At 36.6% G+C, this 8907-nt stretch overlaps 1 pseudogene; it reads right to left on the bottom strand.

The window, feature by feature from the left end:
• Positions 1-2090: 2090 nt before the first annotated feature.
• Positions 2091-8573, bottom strand: LOC125221230 (annotated as a pseudogene).
• Between the last annotated feature and the right edge of the window lie 334 nt (positions 8574-8907).

The following is an 8907-nucleotide window of genomic DNA, read 5'->3' as shown; positions in this document are numbered from 1 at the left end:
ATTGTTATAAGAAACAATTGACGCAGCTTCTCCCAGTCCTTTTTGTGATCTTGATGCCCCTCTTCTCATCCTCATAATCAGTAGCACGTGAGCAATTTCTCTCAACACGTTTTGGAATCTGCCTCCAGAAAGAGATACCTCCTATTCAAGCAAGAAACACATAAGAAAATTGCACTGTTAAGAAATCCTAGTTAGCACGGGCTAATCGAACGGATACAGCACTCCCAAATAGTCTATCAAGCTACAGCAACGGTGGGCACTAGCCAAGCCTGGTTATTTTTCCTCAATATCTCCTGTGATTCTACTTATAACTCTACATTCCTTAGCAAACTCAACTCACTAATTGAACAAGCCCATCTTCAAATTCACATTCATTACGAAGACCAAAACAACCAAACCTTTAATCATATTCATAAATCTCTTCAAACCTTTAACTTAAAGTGGAAGAAATTTTTACTGCAAAAAATCATCAGTTCAAGCCTGAATTAACACACACACACACACACATTTGTATACAAAATACAATTAGGTCAAACGGCATCAACTCAAGCAAAATCAAAGAAGCGAGCAAGAAAAAAAAATCATAAAACTCGATGTAATTGTACCTTTCCGTTGAGCCAGATACGATCATGAGTGAAGGCGGGGCTGACAGCGACGGAGGTGGTGGTGCAGAGGTGGCCGGGGTCGAAATCACACTGATGCTGTCGTTGATCGGAAGAATGAGCTCCTCGTCCCTCTTCCCCCAGTACTTTAAACACCGCTATGTTTGTCGGCGTCTGGGCCGTCACACTCAGAACCCATTTCTCCGCCGCCATTAAATTGTCTCGATTTCTGCCTTGGCTGTGGCCGTGTGGATCGGATCTGACAGGTTGAGGCGAAGTAGTTACGCAAATGTGAGTGGATTGAGTTGGTTTATAGGTATAGGTTCATGCGCAGTGTGTGTGGAAGGGGTAGATTGGTCAGCTTAGAGGGACGCCATTGTTGAATTGAATGAGCTTAAAAAACAGTTAGGCTTCGTTACAAACTAGGCACACCACCAATGTGTAATTTAGTCAATTAAGTCATGTTAGTATCCCAAGTTTAGAAATTTACAAAAAATATAGTAATAGTAGTAGTAGTATATTAATATGCATAAAAATCATAGATTTAGCTTACATACACAATTTTTCTCATATTTAAATCAAAAGAACAATTAAGAAAAATACTACTGTATTAAAATTATAGTAATATAATTTGCTATAGATAGAAGTTGTGAAATTAACAAGAGTTTAACAAAATTTTGGGATTTCTATGCATGCTATCCTAACTTAAAATCTGTACTGACTTAGTAAAGTGCTACTTAATTGACTATTAAGTGGTGGAGTGGTAGGTGGAGTGGGAAGGCTGCTGAAATTTGTCAATAAATATCATACTATAGTATTAAAAATTGTGCTCCACTAAGGTCAAGTGTGAATAAATTAAAAAAGAGTCTAAATTAGACAGCCAAGCTTTGAATATAAAAAGTGCTGGTGTGCCCAAAAATATTTATTATTAGTACTCTTGTAATTGTATCCTAAATGAAAATAGGTTTATTTTGAGTGTAGCCTTCTTAATTTATTATTGGTACAATTGACAAAAGAATTTCTTATAGACTAGTAGTGTGACTTGAGCAATCTTATATTAGTACAAGGCTACTACCAATACAATTTGAATGATATTATTAATCACCAACTCTCTGTAAGCTGTTGTATTTAGAATTTTGAGATTTACAAATTTAAAAGTAAAGGCCAAAAACAGCCAAATAAGTCAGCACCAATTGATTGACCTGTTTAGTCAAACTACGAAAATAATTCAGTTTTATCTCCAATAACTAAGTAAGATATAGAAACATGTGATAATTTATCCATCTTAAGATATTTTATTAGCGAATCAAACACACAGTTATTCAGAGATCAATATCATTAAAATGGTAAATTTTCATGACATTAAAATGTAGTACACAAACTACAATAACTCAAAAATTTACTACTATCATCCATCAAAATTTGGTGTTGAACATTAATCAGAGCAAGCTCTTGAACTCCACCAGTTAACCATCAAGTCTCAATAATCTAGTCAGAATCTGGATCGCCATCCACGATGTCTGGAAATACATCTTCATCGTCTGATTCGAACATCACCTCATTACTTCTGTCGATATTAGATAATCTAGCAGATATTCTTTCAAGTATAGTCTCTGAAACAGAAACCGCACCACTCTCAGCTGTGACGCTGTTCTCTACTGGTGCAGCTTTCCCATTTGCAGGCTCCAGCTCAACGCTTTCCAACACCCCTCCACTTTGGTCAATTGCACTTTTGAAGCGTCGCTTCAATGCCATTGTTGTCAGGACCATTTTCTGAGGTTGTAACCTCTTTTTTCTTGAGGACATCAACACCAGAAGTGACTTCGTCAGCAGGCTCCATGGGCTGTTGCCTCTCTGTGACTTGAATCTCCATTTCATCGTCTTTTCCACGCCAATTTTCAATGAGATCGTCTTCTTCTGATTCAGGCTCATCATGTTGATAATTAGGAATTTGTCTGTCTCCACTAGGGTATATAGGATCGCGCAAGTGGCCAAGAGCTTTATACCCACGCCATCGGAATTGAAATTCAACAAAGGCAGGCTCCTGGGGTGTATGAGCACTTCTAAAGCCAGCAGTGCATGCCCACAATACTCAGCAAGCTTTGTGTCTGTTGCTTGCGTGCCTACAGAATAACAAGCATAAGCAACAGAGAGAAGCAGCAGAAAGAGCAACTCGTGTATATCTTCGTTATTGTCAGCAGACGAATCTATGCATACTCTTAGGCAATTGTGCATTTGTAAGATTCAAGAAAGGAAGACCAATAGAGCATAATATATTACCTTTAGGGAAAAAGCTGTAGACCAAGCGCCAGATGAGATGGGCGTACTCTGCCAGGTGAAAGAAGAGATGCCAGAAGTGCACGTAATGCAGCTACTTGGAAGTCCGCCCACGTAGGCGTAGCATCACCTGATAGAAGAATCTTCCTTTCCTCCTTGGACCCACCTCTACAAGCATATGTGGCCACAGTTATAAGTAATTTATCAACGTCTCCTCGCCAGCTTTCAGATCTAACTGAACCACCCTGTTAACAATTATAGATTTGTTCAACTCAATGAATATAATATTACAAGCACTCGACCGTTGTCAAACTTAACGAGACAAAAACAGCTATTACTAAAGGGTTGGGTATGAGATAGCTTTTACTTGAACTAAACCGAAAACTATATTTCAGGTATTAATATGGACATCATGGTGGGCCACACACTTAAACATGAACTGTGGTAATTTTTAGAAAGAATGAATCTCAATGTTGAAACGCCCAAGAAAAAATATTGAAGTCTGGCACTTTGGATTTACCATCCATTAGAATGTAATGGAACATTTGAAAGGTGAAGGTGGTAGTCAATGTTATATCATCTATTTCTGAGGATACAATATGGAATGAAACATTTCAAAGAAAAAATTGAATCTTAACTCATGATTATCGTCAGAAGAACGTACCACAGTGAGGAGTGCTTCTAGTGCCTCCAACGCTGCAATCTTCACGGATATAGGAGTTGAATTAATTGACACTTCCCTTCCAGATCACCATGAGTAGGCTGCTCTTGCAATGAAACTTTCCACGCTTCCTTTTCTTATAGTGGAAGTCATTGGACAATTCTGCCTGGACCTTTGTGTTTGTACCTGAGCTTTTGACGTCTTCAATCCCAAGGAAATCTAAGTCAACGAATACATTGCTGACAATATTCTGGCTAACATGAATTGCAAGCCCTGCCCAAAGAGCAAAAACAAAGGCTATGACTAAACGAAGACTTCATTGCATCTTCTCAACATAACACACGCACCGCTGTAAATGTCATGGTTACAGGAGTCTACCCATCAGCATTTAATTATTAAAATTGAAAACATGTTATCATACCAACGCCCATTGATATTAGGAGGACTTTCAGAATTGAGTATGCTTTTATCTTCAGCCCAGGGATTTTACATCTGCTCAAGTATTCTTTCAGCAACTCAAAATTTCCGCAACATAAGGTAAGACTTGGCTGCTGAAAGAAATTACAAAGTCTGAACATCAACAGAGCTTGAAGAACTTTTGTTAAAAAATTAAAGCTGAAGCACTTCGAAGAATTTTAACAGATACTCCGTAGTATTTACGTTCTAGAAGACATGGCAGCAATAGAAACAAGACAATGATCTGTGTAGGAACTACTTATTTGTGGCCTCAGTTATCCTACAATCTTCCATCTGTACTTTTATAATTTTAACTTCAAATCAGGAAGCTCATAAATGCTTGAGATTGTTACAAAAGTCGGTACAGTTTAGGGAACTCAATTGAAATATCTACAATATTCTCCTACGCTCATCTTTTGGGTAGAATGTAGCTTGGGACCATAATTCTCTTTTCAGTTATAATAGTTTCTTGGTGATTTACTTCTTTTTCACCTTTACCTACATGGTGCAAAGTTGTCTCTTCTATTAACACTTATTGATACAGTACTGTGATATGAAATGGTATGCACTTAGACCTAAACCTGTAGCCAAAGATATAAACATGCTACCCTTCGAAGCACCACATCATATCAACATCATCAGTACAGTAATTCTTGTTTGGTATCAGTTGCTCTTTGACAATATATGATATACCTGCCCAGCCCCTTGACAATAGCTGTGAGGATTTCCAGACTTTGGAATTGCATATTTGGGATTTCCGAACAAACAAATTCTTGTTTCAGGGTGGTCATAAAAGAATACGAAGATAAAGGCAAGGAACCATCGACCAATAGCACCCTCCCAGCAAGGGCTATCAAACCACAAATAGGAACATGAACCTGATATTTCACACGTGTTATTCTTTATTCTGATTGACAGAAAATCAAACCGCAAAACATGAATTCATGCTTTCATTCGAAAGCAGATGCAAAATAAGAGAATACCATAACAGGGTAAGGAGTTGTTAGCATGTCAGAACAGCACTGCAGAAGAGAAGAAATTCTAGATGCCAACAGTCGCTCGGGCTCCTGGTTGAAATATCTGAGCTTTGATCAGACACTTCTGAGCCTCCTAGTGGAGGTGGAGGTTCTTTGCCAGCTGGAAGCAAAGCCCTCATTGCTTTTGCATTTCTGGTCTCTGTAATAAAACGACTTAGACATGTAATTACTACTAATATCAGCAACTGCTAATGGAAACTTCTCTTAGTACCTTCTTCTAGACCCTGGAATGCATCATTCAACTGGCTGTTTACATAAAGTAAAATCTTATTCATCATCAGGGACCAGCTATCCTCATCTCCTCTGGATTTTGGAAGCAGTGATAACCCATGGCCTAGGTTCTGTAAGTGCCAGTAGTTTGGTAAGATTAATTTTAACTTAGTGACAAATCGAATAATTCACAAACTCTCACCTTTAAAACACTTGGAGAGCATTTTCCAGATATGAGCTTTGAAACAATAGCAGCTTCAACCTAAAATAATAAATTCATTTATCAAGAGGTCAAATCTCTTCAAATATCCCGTATGTTTGTAGATTATAAAGGGTAACCACTTACACTGTCATAATGTCGGTGAACTGCTGACGGAAAGAAATCAATCAAGGTACGTAAAAGACACATAGCTTCTTCCTGCAGTTAATTCATCCCAGAAAAAAAAAGATTAAACTTGCACAGCAGAAACTATCACTGTTCAATTAGTGTTATCAGAGTCAACATCTTCATAGACTTGATGGGCCATAAAATAATTTTTTCAAACATAGATGAAGTAAAACAAAAGGAAAAAAGGCAAGCTCAGTAGAAATTCATTATCCTTTGCTTATTTTTACTCTTTCCAATCTTAGATATCTTCCAAAACATGTCTGCAATCTGCATAAAGTTAAATAAAATGGAAGGATATTTTTAACTAATTAATTATAAATCTATAAATAAAGATCTGAACTGACATTCCACTGATAGGTGCAATACATCTGCATTCTAATTTCTAAATGCACTTGAATGAGTTTGCACTACAGATCCTTTTTGAACCAAACCGCAGATACCTCAGTTCAAGTGCATGTCTGTCATAAACATATACTAGTATTTTGATCACAAATCTTTCACTTACATCACACCATTGAAAACAATTCTAACTAACCTTCACATACATACTACATGTGCCGCCCATTTATCACAACTTTATCCAATACAAAAACAAAATCACACACCAAAACACATTAAAAAACAGTGCACGAGAATACTGTTATATACCAACCAATACAACAGATGAGCTCTCCTCATTTAACAGCTTCAGTGACTGTTGAGTAACTTTTGTTGCCAGCAAGTTGCATCCTTTTTCACATTTGAAAAATCATCCAGCCTAATTCACAACACAAAATTAGAAAACTAAACAATTCAAGATAGTGTAATAAGTTCACTACAGCTAACTCTTACTCCCTTGTCCCAAAGAATATGCACTTTGGGTTCGGCACGGGTTTTAATGTAAAATTAGTAAAATAAGATAGAGGTAGAGAGAAAAAAGTAATTAAAGTATTGTTAGTGGAGAATGGGTCCCACCTCAATAGAGGGAAAAGAATTTCCAAAATTGGAAAATGCATATTCTTGTGGGATGGACTAAAAAGGAAAGAGTGCATATTCTTGTGAGACGGAGGGAGTATATGACATGAAGAAGCAGATAACACCTTAGTCCCTAACATAATTTTATGTAGGGCTCACTAGACTATATCTATCTCAGATTCTTTAATAGGTTGATACAAATGTCAACTACACTACACACTTTACAAGACCCAAGCTTTTGTATTAGGTTGAAGATTTCCATTGCCTATTATACTTGAGAAGAGTAACTAATATGTGCACAGATATCTTTGTATAGCAACACGAGCGATGAATTGCAATTAAATGTACATGTAATATTGAAGAATCTCTAATTTTAAATTGTTTCTAATACATAGAATCTAAAGAATTTCCATTAGTCCACTATGGCACATTTCATACAAAACAATAAAAAAGTGATTGACTCTTGTATCATTTAACTAAATAGAAACAACATGGATAATGAACATAAATACAAAGACCAGTTCAAAACATACCTTGTAAACATATCTGATAGAGAGGCAAAAGAAGATGCCTTCACAAAATGAGAAACTTCTGAAGGCTGGTAAGAAGATAAAAGAAACAATGTAAACAAAACAAATATATATTCAAGGTAGATGTCACAATTTACTTTTTAGTTTGACCCACCCACAAAAGATGTCACATTTCCTTTTTCAGAAAAAAGTTCACTCTCACATTAACATATAAAAATATATTTTCTCCCTCCACTTAACACACATAATAACATCTCCTCAAATCCCGTGCCATCACCCAAGTGTGACATATACCTTGGGACGGAGGGGTATATTACATTTCTGAAATTCTTTTTATTTCAATCTCCCCAACAAGTTCTTTCTGCTCATTAATTTTAGTGCAAAGAGATTTCACCTCTAAAATGACATGAATACACTACATCTGCAAAGTAGTTTACACTCAATTCTAAAGAATATGAACCAACAAATTACTTATGGTGCACGATTACATTCTTAGCTATTAAACAGCAAAACATACCTGTATATGCGCGAGAAGCTTGTTCAACCAAACATCATATGAAGTTAAAAAGCGCTCTGAACTGCACTGCTGACAGGTCAATCCAAGTAAACATATTCCAGCCCAGCACTTATCTGGCTAAAGAACATCCATGAACACCAAAAAAACATATAAGTACATGTCACCATAATTATTAACTTCATCAAATATCAATTACTCATAAAATACCCAGTGACCATAAACATGTCGAAAGGCACCAAAGAGTAAAATAAAACTGAATGAAAAAATATTTACAAAATAAACCTACATTACACCGGCAATTAAATACACATTGATGCCCAAAAACAAAATCTATTGAGCCAGGATAAAAACACCACAAGAAAAGTTCACTTTATTAAATTATACATTTGTGAGTAATTTAGGCACATATCTCATCCATTCCACATTTCAGTCAAACTACTAGAAACAGTAAAAATCTGAATTGGTACTATTTGCTTGTCTGATTGAGCAAACACAGCACATAAACCACAAGTACTACAACAAAACCTATACAACGAACTGACGAAGACCCAATGCAGACTAGCTACGAAAACAATGAAACAATTAAATGCAAATTAAATTTCTTATTACCAAATTGCTAGACGCCAAGGCGAGCAATCGATTGACCCATGAATCGACGGCCGATTTCCAGGCGTCCACCAAATCCTGTTGAGTCTCAGGGGGTGTCCGCTCCGATAACAATTTATGGGTTTTGACGGCGGATACAACGTAGGAGAGCTCCGAGGGGTTAGTGAAGGGGTGCTTCTCATCGGGAACGTACTCCCTCAGCAGCGAACGGAGCAACTTCGGTTTCATCGCGACATCGTACATGGCCTCCGGCGCCGACATCCTCCGCCGTTCTATTGGAGAAGGGTTTAGGGTTTTAGCAGAATACAGAGCTGAATTCACTTGTAAAATTTACGAGTTTTTTTTTTGGGATATTAGAAATCGCGCCAATATACAAACCATTTTAGTAATGCATTTTGCATATCGTAATAAAAAAAATAAAAACTTTAGGGCTTTGTTTTATTCTTTTACTCTTTGGTCTGTGTGTACATTTTAGCAGTATTTCATTAAGGCCCAACAATAATGAATGCGTAAGCCCACAACATACCACTCCTGCTATTCACAAAAAATAATCTCATTTATTAAGGCGTGGATTTTAATGATAAATTTAGTAAAATAAGAAAGAATGAGAAAAAAATAAGTAAAACCCAAAAAGTAAGAGAAATATAGAGAAAAAATAAATGAAGTATG

The sequence above is a fragment of the Salvia hispanica genome, chromosome 4, assembly GCF_023119035.1.
Source record: "Salvia hispanica cultivar TCC Black 2014 chromosome 4, UniMelb_Shisp_WGS_1.0, whole genome shotgun sequence".
NCBI lineage: Eukaryota > Viridiplantae > Streptophyta > Magnoliopsida > Lamiales > Lamiaceae > Salvia > Salvia hispanica.
Note: the sequence above shows the minus strand (reverse complement) of the source record. Positions and strands in the feature narration are given on the sequence as shown.